We start from the raw sequence: 18,562 nt of genomic DNA, 5'->3' as shown, positions 1-18,562 counted from the left end.
GTTATGGCTTATTCGCTTTGAGCTTTCTGGCTTCTGACCGCTGGAATTCTCTTCCAGCTGACATTCGCTCTTGCTCCTCGCTTTCACTATTCCGCAAATCTATACGTGACCACATAGGGTACCCTGTAAAAAGGCCTTAGGCCTGTGGGGATTGCCCTATTCAAAATTTAAATAATAATAATAATAATAATAACTCGCGCACTTCCACCGAAACTGGGTGACTGCGCCCTACGAGATGGGGATTTGTATGCAAAATGTCACTAAAAGCGCCATTTCGTTCTTATAAAAGCACGGATGACTGCGATTGGCCCATATGTTGTAGTCTTTTGGACGCTGAGTCGACTGGTTTTGGTCCGAAAAGGCTGCGATGCAGCGTTCCGCCTTTATTCCCAATCGAACATGGTTGAACAAGCGGTCACGTGCTCCTGCGTACGCCAGTCACCTGGTCACCGTGCCTGCAGGGTACAACTTACTAGCCTGTTTGACCTTTTTTGGGTGCAGTCCTGTCACTCGAGTTGAACTCGAGTTGAACCTTGGTGTGAAAGTTGTCGCCTGCTGGCGTGGTGACCAGGTGATTTGGTTTGGTTGGTTCCAGAAATTTCTGGAACCAACCAAAAACATCTGTACAAACCTACAACTAATACTTTCACCTAGTTCAACCTGCAGTCCGCTTATGCTCTTCCCTGCATCTATTCCGTAAGGCTGTGTTTACATGAAGCGTTTCAACCCGGGTTGAGTTCGACCCGGGTCAGATTTCAACCCGCCATGTGCACAAAGTGAATGGCGCGTTTACATGACGCATTGCGCTTGACCCGGGTTGAAATTTCGCCCCGGGTTGATTTCAACCCTCCCCCCAAGGGGAGGGTTGAAATCAACCCGGGTCAAGAAAATCGTACAAACGTACTTCTGTGCGTATCTCGCGCCAGGTTTGAACAGACTGCAGATGCAAATTTCGCGCGAACGGATTCACGTGACCATACAGGACTGTAGAAGTGGACTTTTGGCGGCATATCAGTATTCGACCCGGGTCAACTGTCTTCATGTAAACGCTCACCTCTTTTGTCTGTCGTACAGACTTTCAACCCGGGCTGAACTCGACCCGGGTTGAAATTTCTCATGTAAACACAGCAGTACTTTCATTTCTAGGGTACCCTGTAAGGCTGTGTTTACATGAGAAATTTCAACCCGGGTCGAGTTCAGCCCGGGTTGAAACGCCTCATGTAAACACAGCCTCTAAAGGCCTTTAAAGCTGTGTTCACAACTGGCGCGTGTACGCGTGAAACCACGCGTTTGTGCGTATTTTTGCTGGCTTTTGGGGCGCCATGCGTACGGAAACGCGCCGAAATGGAACTTCCAACATGTTGGAATTTTCAGCGCGTATCAGGCGCGTATCAGCGTACATGCCAGTCACTTTGACTGGCGGGGTCAAAGAAGGTGTCTCGAAGGTGTCGCACGCGCTAAATACGACTCGTATTGCTGTTTTTTGTGAAAGGCTGAGCGCGCGTTTGGGGGCGCATGAACCGCAAGCGTACCGCGTCCACGCGCCAGTTGTGAACACAGCTTTAAGCTGTGTTCACAACTGGCGCGTGGCGCGTGTACGCGTGAAAGCACGCGTTTGTGCGTATTTTTGCTGGCTTTTGGGGCGCCATGCGTACTGAAACGCGCCGAAATGGAACTTCCAACATCAGGGCTCACAGTTGCGTAGAAAAGCGTCGATTAGATGGGGGCGGTGCACGTGCTCCAAAATGCCAGCTTGGCCAATCAGCAGTCAGCATTTCGTCGCATTTTTGCTCGAAGTAGGGGGTGTTTGAAGGAGTTAGCAGCACTTCAGCCTGGTTCTACAAAGCTGAGACTTGGCCCAGGCACAGTTGACAGGTGTTCCAAAAGATTTACCGAAACAAATTTTCATTACTCACACGGGTATGCCAGAGCATATGCGTAAACTTCGTGAGATATAGTACAGCATTCGAAAGGAATATCCAGAAACGTCTCGGTAAATTTCTTTGCCAGGGTCTCCTGAAAATTTTGAGCCATAGATTGTCCAAATCGACCAAGGGGGAGATGCTCTGTACTAATTTTAGTAACCCCGAGTCCCAGCGGCGCGCAACCGCTTGCGCGAAAATGTGTGAAGATCAAACAACAAGAAAAACGCATGCATGCAGCAGAACAGCAACGCGTGCCGTCGAAGAGAAAATCATTGTGCACAGATTGTTCAGTGTTCTCTCCTCAGTTCGCCCGCGGCGTTGGTTGCTGTGCTTTCATTCTCGCTGGAGTTCTTGTGGCAGCGCAGTTCGCCATCATGGAGGAACTGGCACCCTGGGAAACCTGGTCTTCAGTGGCCCTCGACAAACGCCCGGTGGATTTGCTGGTCCCGTTCACCTCCATCCGATCACCAGCTCCGTGTGGTATCATCATGTTCTCGGCGTTACCTGCCTGGCGAGCTCTGACTCGTTTGTTTGTCTTCTTACCTGTGGAATCATCACGATCGCTCATTGTAGGATCAGCTCTTGGTCGAACATGGCATGTTGTTTTTACTGGGACTAGCACAGGTTGCGTTTCGCCTTCTCCTCCAAAATATCGCGAACATCGGCTCTAAAACTACGAGAGCAGTACACATGGTACAAGTACAACTCGGGTTCTTTCTCTTTTCTGTGTGGGATGTACACACGATCGGTACTCTCCCGGGGTCACGCGACTCACGTGCACCAAACCCGCCCTCGCACGACGCTTTTGTCGATCCTGCATGCCTACTGTGAGCCCTGAACATGTTGGAATTTTCAGCGCGTATCAGGCGCGTATCAGCGTACATGCCAGTCACTTTGACTGGCGGGGTCAAAAAATTAGTACTCGAAGGTGTCGCACGCGCTAAATACGACTCGGATTGCTGTTTTTTTGTGAAAGGCTGAGCGCGCGTTTGGGGGCGCATGAACCGCAAGCGTACTGCGTCCACGCGCCAGTTGTGAACACAGCTTTAGGCCTGTGGGGATTGCCCTATCAAAAATTTGATAATAATAATAATAATAACCCTATGGTTCATTTACTTTTGTAGTAGAATAGTAGTAGTAGTAGTAGAATTTATTATTTTGATAGGGAAGGCCCTACAGACGTTGCCGTCTTGTTACAGGGAACCCTAAGTGCTCTTTACAGAGCGAAACAAAAACGGATAGATGCTCAACCTGACGACACGAGACAGGCAGAGAATTCCACCTATCAGCGCCAAGGAAAGAAATGGAGAACATGCCATATCTAGTGGTAGCAGCGGGCAAAGAAAGTGAAGAGAATGATTGCCCTCTAGTGCGCCTCTCGGTGCAAGTAGCAGCCGACTGGAGGGTGAACATTGAGGAAAGAAGAGGACTTGTAAGCTGATGAATACAGCGGAAAACAAAAATAAAAAGCCTCAAGTTGAGACGAGATTCGAGGGAGTATAACTTAGCGTGCCGCAAAACAAAGACAGTCGGGGTACGGCGAGGGAGACCAAAAACCTGTTTCATGCTGATATGACTTAAAGTAACAAGGCGAGAGTATAAAGATGGTGTAAGACAGTGAGCATACGAGTTGCTGGCGTATTCAATAGTGGATTGGATGAGGGATAAATAAAATATTCGCTTAGTTGTGTGATCTACTGTACGGCGGCAGCGGCGGAATGCTCCTATCTTCTTATAAACAGATGTACACACATGGTTGACTTGATCCTCAAAGGTGAGGTGTTGGTCAATAATGAGGCCAAGATAACGCGCTGTGGCAGAAGGTCGAATATCGACACCACCGCATGCAATGGTAAGATCCGGCGGAAGAGGCAGAGCCTTCTTCCGAAGCACCATGAACTTCGTTTTCTGGGCATTCAAGATGAGACCAATGCTTCCAAGGTACGTATTTAGTCTGTTCAACTCACTTGTCAACTTGTGCTGAAGTTCTCCAGTAGACTGACAGTGTATATAAAAGGCGATATCGTCAGCATACTGTTGGGACTCTGCGTGGCGAAGTACTCCAGGGACATGTCGCACGTACAAAGAGAATAACAGAGGCCCTAGCACCGACCCTTGCGGAACGCCTCGTGTACAATGTGTCTCGTCTCCTCTGTTATTTCCAATTTTCACCTGTTGTCGTCGACCCTGGAGATAGCTGGAGAACCACTGTAGTGCTACTCCGCTTATGCCAATAGCTTGAAGCTCGTTAAGTAGTAGTTCATGGCGTACCCGATCGAAGGCCTTGCTCATGTCCACGAGTACAACCCCGCAATACTCGCCCTTGTCCACACTCATCATCCAGCGGTTTACTGCGAGAGTTAACGCATCCTCACAGGAGTGCCCTCTGCGGTAGGCGAATTGCTCGTCTGGGAGAATACGAAGCTCAGCGTGATCTTGAAGGAACCTAATCATTTGCCGATGTACTACCTTCTCAAGGATCTTAGAAACAATCGGCAAAAGTGAAACGGGGCGATAATTCGACGCTTCAGATTTGTCCCCTGACTTGTGGACAGGACACACTGTAGCCAATTTGTAGACGTCTGGCACCATTCCAGTACTCAAGGACTCGTTTATGATCTGCGCTAATGGACGCAAATGTGGCACTCAGATCGCCTAACGTAGCTTTTGGTTGTTCACGGACAAAGTTGCGCCCTGTGAGCGAGTTTAGAAGCGCCCACTGTTGCCTTGGCTTATTCTTCACATCTCGAAACTCCCTGTTGTAATACTCTCGTCTCAGCTTTCTATTTAACAGTGTGCCTTCCCTCCTTGTTGCCCTGTACTGTTGTTTCACAGATTCATTTCCGGGATGTTTCAAAACCCTCGCGTGGAGGTGCTTGCGCCTTTCTAACAACCTTCGGAGTTGATCGCTTACCCAAGGCTGTGGTTTAGGCTTAGCCCTAGCACTGATGGTAATTTGTTTCACAGGCGACTTTTCGTTCAGAACTCTTTTACAGCTTTACAACTTTTCACCTAGCTATTTCCTAAGGCTGTGTTTACATGAAGCGTTTCAACCCGGGTTGAGTTCGACCCGGGTCAGATTTCAACCCGCCATGTGCATAAAGTGAATGGCGCGTTTACATGACGCATTGCGCTTGACCCGGGTTGAAATTTCGCCCCGGGTTGATTTCAACCCTCCCCCCAAGGGGAGGGTTGAAATCAACCCGGGTCAAGAAAATCGTACAAACGTACTTCTGTGCGTATCTCGCGCCAGGTTTGAACAGCACTGCAGCTGTACTGCAGATGCAAATTTCGCGCGAACGGATTCACGTGACCATACAGGACTGTAGAAGTGGACTTTTGGCGGCATATCATTATTTGACCCGGGTCAACTGTCTTCATGTAAACGCTCACCTCTGTTGTCTGTCGTACAGACTTTCAACCCGGGCTGAACTCGACCCGGGTTGAAACTTCTCATGTAAACACAGCCTTAGGCTGTGTTTACATGAGAAATTTCAACCCGGGTCGAGTTCAGCCCGGGTTGAAAGTCTGTACGATAGACAAAAGAGGTGAGCGTTTACATGAAGACAGTTGACCCGGGTCAAATACTGATATGCCGCCAAAAGTCCATTTCTAGAGTCCTGTATGGTCACGTGAATCTGTTCGCGCGAAATTTGCATGTGCAGTCCTGTTCAAACCTGGCGCGAGATACGCACAGAAGTACGTTTGTACGATTTTCTTGACCAAGGGTTGGTTTCAACCCTCCCCTTGGGGGGAGGGTTGAAATTAACCCGGGGCGAAATTTCAACCCGGGTCAAGCGCAATGCGTCATGTAAACGCGCCATTCACTTTGTGCACATGGCGGGTTGAAATCTGACCCGGGTCGAACTCAACCCGGGTTGAAACGCTTCATGTAAACACAGGCTGTGTTTACATGAGAAATTTCAACCCGGGTCGAGTTCAGCCCGGGTTGAAAGTCTGTACGATAGACAAAAGAGGTGAGCGTTTACATGAAGACAGTTGACCCGGGTCAAATACTGATATGCCGCCAAAAGTCCACTTCTACAGTCCTGTGTGGTCACGTGAATCCGTTCGCGCGAAATTTGCATCTGCAGGAGGTATATTATGTATCAGATTGCAACGACCAGGAGGCTCTTATTAGTGGCTGCAAATGACCGATATCCGTCACTTGCAGCTCTGCATCAGAGACCTGTTGCTGGCCTGAAGAGTTGTAAAATTACTCCTTCGTAGCCGGGGGAGTCAGAGCGAGGGCGATTCACGGCTTGGTCAAAAAACTGTCGGCCTGGAACGTAAACGTCGATCTGCCGACACAGTTCACTTGGTTCAAACGCCTGACCTGGCATGCTGCCTTGCGTGAAAGGAACATTTTTCCGAAAGCAAGCTTCTTCTCCAAAATTCGAAATTTCTTTCCAAAAATGCCGTCGTCCTTGACCTCGAAGCTGAATGTTGTTAGGATAGAAAATTAGCGAAGATGTAGCCGACCCATTCTGGCAAGCCGTGTGCCCTCTGGATATGCAGTTGTTCGCCATGGTCAACAATCTTCTTCTCCTTCGTTCGTACTTTCACTTTCCTGACCACGAATACAAGCGGTACCCATGCTCAGGTTAGTGTTTATTTGTCTGTCTATGCACATACATGTAATACAATGTACTGTTCGTGCTGCAGGCACTGGCCGATCATGGAAATAGAGGAAGCAGCCAGCTTTCTTTGAATTCTCGTGCTTTCAACAAAAATATGTACACACTTTCCTTGGCCCCTCTTTCCCACCGCCACCATGCATGCACAATCGAGCTTGCTTTAATGCCCTGCAGTGCAGAATGCTCCCACCACCGCAACTACCACCGCCGCCACCACTACCAGCAGCAGCAGCACCGTGACCACCACCACCACCACTGTGACCACCACCACCACCACTGTGACCACCACCACTGTGACCACCACCACCACCACCACTGTGACCACCACCACCACCACCACCACCACCACCACCACCACCACCACCACCACCACCACCACCACCACCACCACCACGCCGCCACCACTACCATCACCGTGACCACCACTATAGAAGCATTGTCGTGCAAGAGTCTGCAAGAGAAAATAATAGTATGCCAGTGCTGTAATGCCCTGCAGTGCAGTATGCTCCCACCACCACCACCACTAACGTTATGGAAGCATTGTCACGCACTGTACATCGATCCACAAGAGAAAATAATGCCAGTGACTTACTAGCACCTCCATGCTGCATGCGGACCTGGACACACAGCACTGTTCCCTCTGCAGGAAAGGGGGCGGGGGGGTGTATTTCATTGTCCCTGCCTGAAGTAATAATGACTACATGACATGATATCCTGCTAACTTTGCCAGTAACGAACGACCCTTGATCGGGCATGAGAAAAGTGTTGGTATTTGGGAGTTGTCGTCATTCACGGGGTTGAAAATATACGGCTATATTGTTACTAGGTCTGAAGATAGTGTCACTATCCGTGGGTTGTTATACCCGTGGTTGACTGCAGATACGTTTGGATTATTCTATGAGTATATGAAGGGTATAGGACGTAGCACAAGGAAATTAAGGGAATGCAGTACATGTATAGAATGGTGCAATCCATTTCTCCCAGGGCACTTTCCCAAGACTCCTTCCAATATTCACTCTTGGCGCAACCCTTGTGAACTGAGCGGGGTGTATCGTTGAATTTACCCCTCTCCGAACGTCCACTGATTGGCTGAAATCGCCCAATTCATACCGTTCCATGGATCAATGCATGTCAGGGAGTCGTAGCACCCAAGGAAACAACACGAGATCATGATACCCAAAATGATGTACTGTAAAAGCGGAAATTTTTCAGTGGTGTTTTATTTTCGGTAACTTTGGTGCCGACAATTTTTACCGAAAAAATGCACCGAACTTTTTCGGTACTACTTAGTGGTACTAGCACTCTTACCTGGAAAGCGGGTATTACCGAAAAATTTCCCTCCACCGAATCGCCGATTTTGGAGAATTCCGAAAATACTACACCACCGAAAATTTCTGCTTTTACAGTACACAGATTGGATCCATGGAGATTCTACATGATCTGTGGTTTATGCAACTCGTGATCGCGGACTTGACCCACTGGCCCAAAGCATGGGTCAGTCAAGCGATGCTATATGCGAGCATGTATGTATCGCACTTGCCCCTAAGGCAGTTAGGGCAACTGTCACTGGCAGCCCAGGGTTGAACCCACATTATTAATTTTTGAAATTTTCTAGGGTGACACGAAAAGCTTCATGCACTGGGTGGTCACTCTCTATTCATGTATACCACTCTGCCGATAGTGCATAGAGCTCTCTTTTGAGCTGCCCAGCTGGCCCTCGTCATGATTTAGGCTGAAAGTCTACCGTGCCGTCTCCCTTATGCTATGACTCCATAATGCATATGTACAGAAGAGAAAATCCAGGGGCTCCGTTGATGAAATTCTGTTTTGTCAAGTGGGCATTTTTGATTATTGTGGATGGCGTGTAGTGCCATAGTACAGTTCCTTTTGCTACGTAACATTTGCACAAGTCACGTTTCAGCAATTGAACTAGGAAGATCTATGTCTCTGATCTTGTCATTTGGCCCGGCTGGTGCTGTGCATTAACAACCATTGTCAGGCACCCTCGAAAGACCAACAGCGATGAGTTCATGACCCAAGCATTATTTGGGCCGTTAAGTTGACTAAACGGGAGTGTAGCAAGCTTTGATCGGCGTACTTCCTTCCGTACGTAGTGAAATGTTGTCCGAGCTGAATAGATTCTATCTCCTGCTGTTTAGTACAACAGTTTCACACCTAATACTGTAGATTCGACGTTTCCAAGAAAAACCTCCATGGAGACTGGAAACTATAGCAGATCATAAATGATGCAGCAGCTCAGCTGATTCCTCAGCTCGTGTCTAGGTTCATGTACTTTGGTAAACGTGTTGTGGCAGACTCCATGTGTAAAGCTGCATACTCTTGGGGTTATTGATTCTTGCTGATAATTCCATTAACGTTATTGCATAGATATGAACATCATAATAATTGAATGTTGGCAAGACCCAACAAGGTGTCCCTAATGACTTACATCAGATCTTCACAAAATGCACATACTGTAAGACATGATTTTATAATATACAATCATGTCTTACAGTATATATTATATATTTAAACGAGGAAGCAAATCTAACGTTTTAACGGATGACATTTCTTCGTTATAATAGATCCGTTGAGGCCGTACTGCTTCATATATGCTGTGTGTGGATATGGCAGAATACTGCAAGATTGTTAACATATCTTCTCGTTAACCTATGAATTTTGGACAATCGTTAAATTTGCGACTCGTTATAACAGAATGTCTTACAGTACATCTTGAAAAGCCATATTTTGGTTTCACATACACGTCTCATTTCTATCACAGAGATCAGTAGCCATGGGCCATTGGTGGCAATACTGGTAGGAGTCGCCCGAGGCTTAGCCAATAATTTCCGTTCTATACCCAATATACATACCCGAACTGGGCACAAATCTATCCCATTCCTTGGTGCTGACCCCTTTGATGCACCCCCGAATCCCTTAGCATTATTAGCACCTCCAATTCATTTCGTCATCAGCTCACCGCATGCTCAGTACTGTGTTGTAAAGTATGCAAATTTTCGACGCTTTTAAATTGCAGCCTCCCCAGGGCAAAAACACATCTCGGCCACATTGAAATTTCAGCCTGTACTGCTGATGCCTGTATACACTGTCACATTGAACCTTGCAAAACAAATTTTAGGCTACAAATGCCCAGTAAATAAAAGGGGAGAAGGCACTGAACGAAGTGTCAACCTACGAATACAACCTCAGTGCAACAACATGCTCTTTCTCTTTCTGCTTGTGTAAGCAGAAAGAGCACGTTGTTGCACTGAGGTTGTATTCGTAGGTTGACAGTTCGTTCAGTGCCTTCTCACCTTTGGTTACGTAATCTTGTTACCTTTTGCGTTTCCTCTAGTAAATAAATGACAACCGCTCTATTCAGTTGCTATTCGCTCCTGGCGCATGCGCTGGACGCAAAATTATTTTATTTGTGATGTCGAAAAGTATGCGGTTGTCAGTTGACAAACCCCCTTTTATTTACAATTCAGTTGCGTGATGTCCACCACTTTCCGAATTACAAATGCGCAGGCCGATAATAGCCGAAAATAAAATATGCGCCGAATATGCAGTACCTTGCGCACTCTGTTAGAAGACATTAGGGCTACTGGGAATGAATGCTCAAGTAAAATGATGAAGTACAGTAATACAATACTATATGGAGTTCATTTGGCATGAATACACCAAGCCAACTCTCCTATACAAACAGTATAGTGTTGCTGCCAAAAATATGATTAGCTAAAGTTGCCTTTTTGCATTATTATGGTTGAACTTTTTTTTCCTGTAGCCTCGTTCCCATGCTGGGGATTTAATCACGAAATTTGTTAGCAAGACGAAGAGGTTTTATGTGAGCTTACTATTATTCTACCTGCACTTGCTTTTATCTTTTTTGTGCAGGACTCTGAGAAGCTGGAGGGACCCCACAAACCTCAAGCATTGAGGATACAACTTTTAACCAAGAACCAGGCAACATGATGTGCATGTATCACGTTCGCTGTGATTGCATCGTTTCAGGGTACACTGACAACATACTAGTACTAGTAACTAGTCCTTGATTAGCAGCAGTGGCCTGAATTATTGCCTGGCCGCTATTCATATAATCCTTTGGTGCTTACTCATCGCCTTGTTCTGTCTCTAAAATGGCGTATGGGTGTTCTGAGGCTTGTAATATTTGCTCAAGCCGCGCATTGGCATTGGTGCATGTCGGTAAATGCTAGCCACTGCTGCCTAGCTCAACATGTTTTGTATGATGTAGAATGCGCTCTGTGTATCTACAATCGAGTGACCTGCTTGTGTGGGCTAACTGTAACTACACCAACAGTTGCACTAGTATGTGCACTGTGCTGGCACAGTGTATCATACTCAGTCTTGTCACTTCTTCTCCCACTTTTACTGTATTGTTTAATTCACTGTACACATCTTGCCCAGCTCCTCTAAGGCCACACAGAATTAGTTTGTTGTTTTGGGCTGCTACACTCAGCTGGTGTAAGGTTGGTCTGCTTCTCTTTTCCTTCTCTTCGACGTGTCCAGCCAATCATTCATGTCAAGCTTTGCATAACTTAGATCACTGTATATACAGTCACCTGGCTGGAAACGTCCAAGTCTGCAAAATCCCATCTTTCTTGAGGGACCCCATTTTATAGAGTGGACGACATTCACTTTCCTGATAGACTCACCTCAGATGTTGGTACACTGTATTGTACCCATCCCTGATTTGTACATGCACCACTTTTTTGGCAACTCCGAACAGTGAGAATGTCTGCTGTGGATAGTTCTCATGCTTTAAACTCATTCGTAAACAAGTACGGTATAATACCACCAAAATGTAGTTCATTACAAGTCGTTGATTATGATCCTTTGTTGAGACGAAAGCTTCGGGACCTGGGAGTACTTGTGACATACCCATATCATACTCTCTCAGGTTCTGAAGCTGTGTGCTGTGTGCCAGGGGTTATGGCGATCGAGTGCATGTATGTTCGGATAAGGGCGTGGGAAAACACTCATCTAAAACATACTCATTTCCTCATGCATACTTTCATTTCTCATTCTTTTTGGCACACACTCCAGCTCCTCGAAATTATCATGGGATGCATGTTGATGACAGCCTGCTGCCATGCAGCCTGAGCAGTTCGGACAATCAATCATTCGGATAATCAGCATTCTATATTACTACAGTTGTAGCAGCTGTATTTCATGTACAGTACTACAGTAGAGTCAGGCGCCGAAGAACGTGTTGCCCAAGAATGTCCAGCCTGAAATGCTAAGAACACCACCGCCTTAAGTTTAAAAGAATGGCGGTGTTGGTTTTCCGGTAGCTTTCGGGATACATAATTATGATCCTAACATGATTGTTTCTAAGAACATGCTATAAGAGCGCAGCCGGATGGCTGAAAAATAAGAACACCCCAGGCTAACCTCTTGGACACAACGTTCTTGGACGCTCGACTCTACTGTAGTATGGAAGAACGCTCTTCGGCAGGGATGTTACATGTTAGAAATCATGCATGCAAGATGCCTATTTAAGTCTGCTCTTCTTTTATGACAAGCTTTGGCATGCATGCATGCAGCTCTTAATAAATCCCAAAGGTGGAGTGCAATGACATGTTTAATAAGTCCCAAAGGTGGAGTGCAATGACATGCATTTGGAACCGTGATCACTAAAATCCTGCGCTTACCGGTAATTCTAAGATTTAGAACTATAAGTGATGTTGCACACCAAAGAACGTCGTTCCGACGGCCTAGGTCGGGGGCGTTCTTGGAAGAACATCATGCTGGATTGTAGATAAACTATATAACCCGCATGTGTGTGATAACAAAAGCTGCGGTACAGTGCGGAGAAACTAGTTTTTAAAACATACTAATATCACCAGTAGGTTTTTTAAACTTCTTGTTCTATACTGGAGAATATTCCAGCGAGTGAATCCAGAGCAAGTGCTATGGAAATGGACTAGCGAGAGCTCACAATAGCCAGACAGACCCACGAGTCCTTTCTTGAACCGAACAATAATCATCTATGGCATTCAACATGCAGTTTGGGAAGCCATGCAGTCCTGGGACAATTATCCAAATGCATTCTTGTCTCCAGACCAAACAATGATTGTTATCATACTTGACAATTTCCAACTCTACGACCACCATGCCAGCTCAAGCAAAAAGAAGCAAAGGAAGATGGAGATTTCTACTTGTGCAGCCATTCAGGGAGGAGCACGAAGGCTGTTTTAACATTACATGATTCGACTGTGCACGCACTTTCCAAAAGTGTACTTATCACACACCATGTGAACTCTTAGGCTGTTTGCAGTGCGATATACTTACATGTGCATGCACTTGCCGCACATTCACACTCCAGTACAAAACATAATTATGCAAATATGTAATGCACATAATGTAACATTCTACGCTTGAAAGCAGATCAGCATTCGAACTTTTTCATTGCCTTCAGGCTGCAACAGCATATTGCAAGAGGGCACAATGGTCCAACCCAACATCTTCCAGTGAACACCATCGGCCATGGCAGTACAGACCATCTGACATTCACTCACACCACCCACATAGAAGAGAAGCAATGTTGATACTTCATAGTTAACACGTTACAAATACTACTGAGGGTGCATAAAGGCAGTACACCAGGTTCAGGATGCATTGATCCATTCTTCTGCTTCAACTACCTTAGCTGCTCATTTGATCTATGGCTATGCATGCTGTCGTCAGTGAGCCACATCATTGCGAAAGACTGATGACGGAGAGATCATTGCGCGTGTGTAGTCACAATACTATCAGAGAAATACGTTTGGCAAATATAGGAATACTGTGGACAAAATTGTACACAATAACCTGCCTTGAAGCAAATCTCAGAAAGAAAGCGCTGTGCAGATGCATGTCAGCCGCTTCAGATTCAGTCACTTCGTGAGATCCAATATTCTTCCAACTGTACTGTTCAGCCTTCGGTGATCCACAGAGACAGACAAACAATCTGTTCCGTCCTTCCACATGAGAAACAGAGAGTGAACATGTTCCAGTTCATTCCAGTATGAAGGTGGCGGATACAGGCAATGAAAGTCATCGTTGGGCCAACATGACCAGCCTTCAGACATGAGTTCTCAGAGACCTTCGCTCATGATAATGGTATTCACCCTTGGCTACAATCCTGCAAAACACATGAAAAGATTGCAGCAAAACAAACTGGATGTTATAAAGAAGCAATTTAGGAAAACTAAGCCTATCGTATTTGTAGTACAGTGAAGCTAAGATACAACACCCAGCAGGCAGGCAAACTTGCTAATATCCGATGAATTAGCATGCCTGGTCATGGCACACCGGGTACCAAATATGCAACCAGCATAACGTTTCCACCAGTATTAATAATCTATTGTAACGTTATTATCAAACTACATAACTGCTAAGAATGTGCAACTACTAACATAAGGTACGATCGGCTTCGAAATCCAATGGTTATGAGCAAGCGCGCATATATTTCTACATGTGCCATGTAGATAGAGTGTTTCATCAGGTTCAGTAGGCATGGATCCACAGTTCATTGTTCTGCTTCAACTGCCGTAGCTGTGATGTACAAGTTTTGATCTCTGGCTACGCATGATGGTATTAATGAGCTCAATGGCCCACAAAAACCGAAGTGATGAAACTTTCTGCCGTGGGCAGAGGGATCATCGAGTTGCCCACTCTTGGTTATGTACTCATGCCATTACCAACTATCAGTGCACAAGTACTGCTACGCCCTCACTATGATCCATTGCAACAATATCATCAGGTACATGCATGCTACTGCACCCAAGCTGGACTCAATTTCCCGTGATACGACCTGTGATGGAGCTGCAACAACCAGCGATGCAAGTTTGCAGTCCAATTATTTGAAACTGGCCCGCTATGTTGCTGAGAATGTACTCAAGGCAACATTTGAGAAATTACCTTTCGAAAAAATGTTCGGTACAAACATGGCCGGATATTGTTTAAACTTTACGGTACTGTGTGAAGAAAACAACTATTTTATTGCATAGACTAAAGGAGCTATCCAGCATTATCCATAATTTTCACGAAATGAAAGAAGGACCCTCCTCCACCCCCCCCCCCCCCCCGATTGATGTCTGTAATATCAATATTTTTTCGAAACGAAACTCCCCTTGACCCACCAACAAACGAAACTTTTTCTCTTCGTGTAAAAGATCGACAATTATGGACGCGGCATTATCGATAATTTTCACGAAATGAAAAGTTTAGTTATGAGCAACTTGTGACCGTCCCCCACCCCCACCTACTCACCCCTCAACGAAAAATAGCTGGAATGGACTAGTGTTTCAGCTATCAATATTTTTCATTACGAAACCCTTCTTGACCCACCCGCCCATGAACGATTTTTTTCTCGTTTCGTGTTAAAGATACTCAATCTGTTAAAGATAGATAATTATGGACGGCCCCTAACGTGCCAGGTTAAAAATGAATGGACCGTAGAAGATTGTTAGTGATATCACACGATCAGAACAGGTGACAACCAACACTACATGGCTGTATACTTGATGTGCTGCATTTACTGGGTGCAATGCAGGGAGTTGTAGCATCTAGGGAGACGACACAGGCGACTGTAAAGCTAAATGACATGGGGTTCAACCCAGGGGTTCCTGTTTCAGCCACCCTTGGGGCACCATTGGGCAGATCTATACACGCTCGTACATGGTATTGCTAACCTGGGCCGTTCTCAGGGTCAGTAGGTCAATGCCGTGATCGCGGGTTGCACAGATCACGGAAAACCTCCAAATCCTGACCCAAAATTCTATAAAGTATTGTGTAGTCTCCCTACAGTGTAGGTGCTATGACTCCCTGGTGCGATGTACCTGCTGGTAAATAGACAAATTGCAACCAGGCCATAATTCGGATAGAGCAGACGATCCTGTCCTGGACCCTGTTCCACATTCAAAGTATCTAGACTCATATAGTGAGGGAGGAATATTGTGGTACTGACTCCGATTTTCATGCGCTAAGAAATTATCAAGTACATTGTATATGTAACTGTAAGTGATAATCACTCAAAGTACGAAGCTAACAGTAATATTCACTGGTTAGAGGGAAAGGCACAAACGGGAAAGGTCTGAAGAAAAATTGACTGTCACCACCAGGATTCGAACCAGGGACCTTCACTTGAGGCCAGCGATGCTCTAATCACTGAGCTAAGGTGTAGCCGTCATCCCAGCCGAGATCGTTCAACATTTTCTTCAGACTTCGTAACGCACACTAACAAGTCAACATCAGCTAATGGTATATGTACTCTTTTTCGATTGTACATGCAAGCTCTACCTTGTGATGTTGAGCTCTCTTCGTTTGGTGGGGCTACTCCGATCGTCTAATGTGAACCACAGTCCACCTACAATTCTACATTTGCAACGTTGTCCAATGTGCATCGGCACGCATTGTACATAACTGTTACAGCAAAGTGTAGATTATCCGCACCCGTCGGGCGCACGCTTTCTCCAGGGGGTTCGGATGGGGAAAAATTCGGATAACGGAGCAGTCACACATCCATCTAAGACTTGCACATTCCTTCACGTTTCCATCATTTCTCACATTCTCTTCACAGGAACTAGACACACTCTAGCTCCTCAATATGAAAACTGGCATTTCGAATAAGTGATTGTTCGGAATATCGGCATTCTACTGTACCGTAAAGTCGCGGATAAAAGCCGGGCTTATATTTTATAAGCACATAAGCCGCTTTCTCCATCAGGTTTTAATGCAAACCATGCTTATTATGCACCACTGATATTTTTGCCAGACTTGTATGCCAGGCTTCTAAGTGCGACACGCGTAGATCTACCACTGACTACCGGTATGGCGGCAGTTTTACTATGCACCATACATAGTGCATGCACTCTTGACCCACCCGATCCACGCTTGCATAGAGCAAGGCTTCTACGAGCGACGGGCTTATATGCATTCGACCGGTTTGATTTTCAGGCTTCTATCTGCGATGTGCTTGTATGCAAACCCGGATTTTATCCGCGACTTTACGGTATTCATATTCACGCTTTCGGTACAGTCTGGAACAGGAGATCCTAGTTCGACTCAGACTGCCCTTTCCATAATACGTTTCCCATGTACTCGCAGTTCTTTTATCGGAACATCTTTTCTTCCCAACCTCAAATCCTGTGCAACACCGGCTGGCTTTCCTCAGTTTCCTGAATGGTGTTACCTCTCAACAGAAGCATGAGTGGCCATTCAATATACCGGTATAGTAAAACATGTCCATAATTATCGGACAAAGGATCGGATGGGGCTAAATAATTTGAAACTGTCCACCTCTCCTCACTGCGCTCTTGGCCCACATTTACCACACCATAGCGAGGAAGTTCGTTCTTGGATAGATGCTCTACATCCTCCAGACATCTATCCAAGAACAAACTTCCTCGCTATGGTGTGGTGAATGTGAGCCAAGAGTGCAGTGGTGGACAGTTGCAAAAAATTTTACTACAATGTGCTAAGCAGAACAGAGGCACTAGCACCTGGGTGGAAACTATTCTGAATTTTGAATGCCAGGGAAGGCTGAAGGATGCCCATGAAACCACTGCCAAAGCAAACACAAACTTGAAAAGCAGTGCATGCATGGTGGCGGTGGGAAAAAGGAACCAAGGAAAGTGTGTACATATTTTTGTTGAAAGGATGAGAATTCAAAGAAAGCTGGCTGCTTCCGCTACATGTATTTCCATGATCGGCCAGTGCCTACAGCACGAACAGTACATTGTATTACATGTATGTGCATAGACAGACAAATAAACACTAACCTGAGCATGGGTACCGCTTGTATTCGTGGTCAGGAAAGTGAAAGTACGAACGAAGGAGAAGAAGATTGTTGACCATGGCGAACAACTGCATATCCAGAGGGCACACGGCTTGCCAGAATGGGTCGGCTACATCTTCGCTAATTTTCTATCCTAACAACATTCAGCTTCGAGGTCAAGGACGACGGCATTTTTGGAAAGAAATTTCGAATTTTGGAGAAGAAGCTTGCTTTCGGAAAAATGTTCCTTTCACGCAAGGCAGCATGCCAGGTGAGGCGTTTGAACCAAGTGAACTGTGTCGGCAGATCGACGTTTACGTTCCAGGCCGACAGTTTTTTGACCAAGCCGTGAATCGCCCTCGCTCTGACTCCCCCGGCTACGAAGGAGTAATTTTACAACTCTTCAGGCCAGCAACAGGACTCTGATGCAGAGCTGCAAGTGACGGATATCGGTCATTTGCAGCCACTAATAAGAGCCTCCTGGTCGTTGCAATCTGATACATAATATACCTCTCTGCAGTGCTGTTCAAACCTGGCGCGAGATACGCACAGCAGTACGTTTGTACGATTTTCTTGACCCGGGTTGATTTCAACCCTCCCCTTGGGGGGAGGGTTGAAATCAACCCGGGGCGAAATTTCAACCCGGGTCAAGCGCAATGCGTCATGTAAACGCGCCATTCACTTTGTGCACATGGCGGGTTGAAATCTGACCCGGGTCGAACTCAACCCGGGTTGAAACGCTTCATGTAAACACAGCCTTAGGTTCACGCTACCCATGTGTATTAGCCACATTTGCGCCAAGACAATTATTTTCAAGTACTGCATTGCTACACGCTCAGCTACTGGTGCATAGCGCAACATGACTAGCAACCTTCTCCACTTTACACTACTAGTATGCCAATTCATGCCTACCGTGTATATAAGCTAGTGTTTTCTACCTCATTCTTCATCCTCTGATGAAACCGGTCAGGTATCCATTAAAATGTAAATGTATGAATTATAACTAAAATTACTGTGCTCTTGTTGTGTCGGGAGTTCAATGCATCTTCCCTAGTGAAAACCCAAGATTCCTTTGCTCCTGGACGCTCCGACGTGTTGTGATATCTGCCAGGTGCGCAGTAACTAGTATTTTCATCGCTATAGCGAGGACGACGCCGATCGGCAAACTCTCGCTCACAGCCATCACCAGCCTCTCAAAACCATCACTTGGCATCCCCCAA

At 46.1% G+C, this 18,562-nt stretch overlaps 2 long non-coding RNA genes across 2 annotated transcripts; one reads left to right on the top strand and one right to left on the bottom strand.

The window, feature by feature from the left end:
• The first annotated feature begins 6,031 nt into the window (after nt 1-6,031).
• LOC135807121 (uncharacterized) lies at nt 6,032-11,398 on the top strand. Its single transcript, XR_010551475.1, has 2 exons — nt 6,032-6,528; nt 10,457-11,398. It is a non-coding gene; the product is annotated as an uncharacterized LOC135807121 (long non-coding RNA).
• A 1,727-nt stretch (nt 11,399-13,125) lies between these two features.
• Nucleotides 13,126-17,714, bottom strand: LOC135807120 (uncharacterized). Its single transcript, XR_010551474.1, has 2 exons — nt 17,347-17,714; nt 13,126-13,706 (listed from the first exon to the last, which is right to left on the bottom strand). It is a non-coding gene; the product is annotated as an uncharacterized LOC135807120 (long non-coding RNA).
• Nucleotides 17,715-18,562: the final 848 nt, after the last annotated feature.

The sequence above is a fragment of the Sycon ciliatum genome, chromosome 1 (assembly GCF_964019385.1).
Source record: "Sycon ciliatum chromosome 1, ocSycCili1.1, whole genome shotgun sequence".
Lineage (NCBI taxonomy): Eukaryota > Metazoa > Porifera > Calcarea > Leucosolenida > Sycettidae > Sycon > Sycon ciliatum.
The sequence above is the reverse complement of the archived record's forward strand: the minus strand, read 5'-3'. Positions and strand labels throughout refer to the sequence as shown.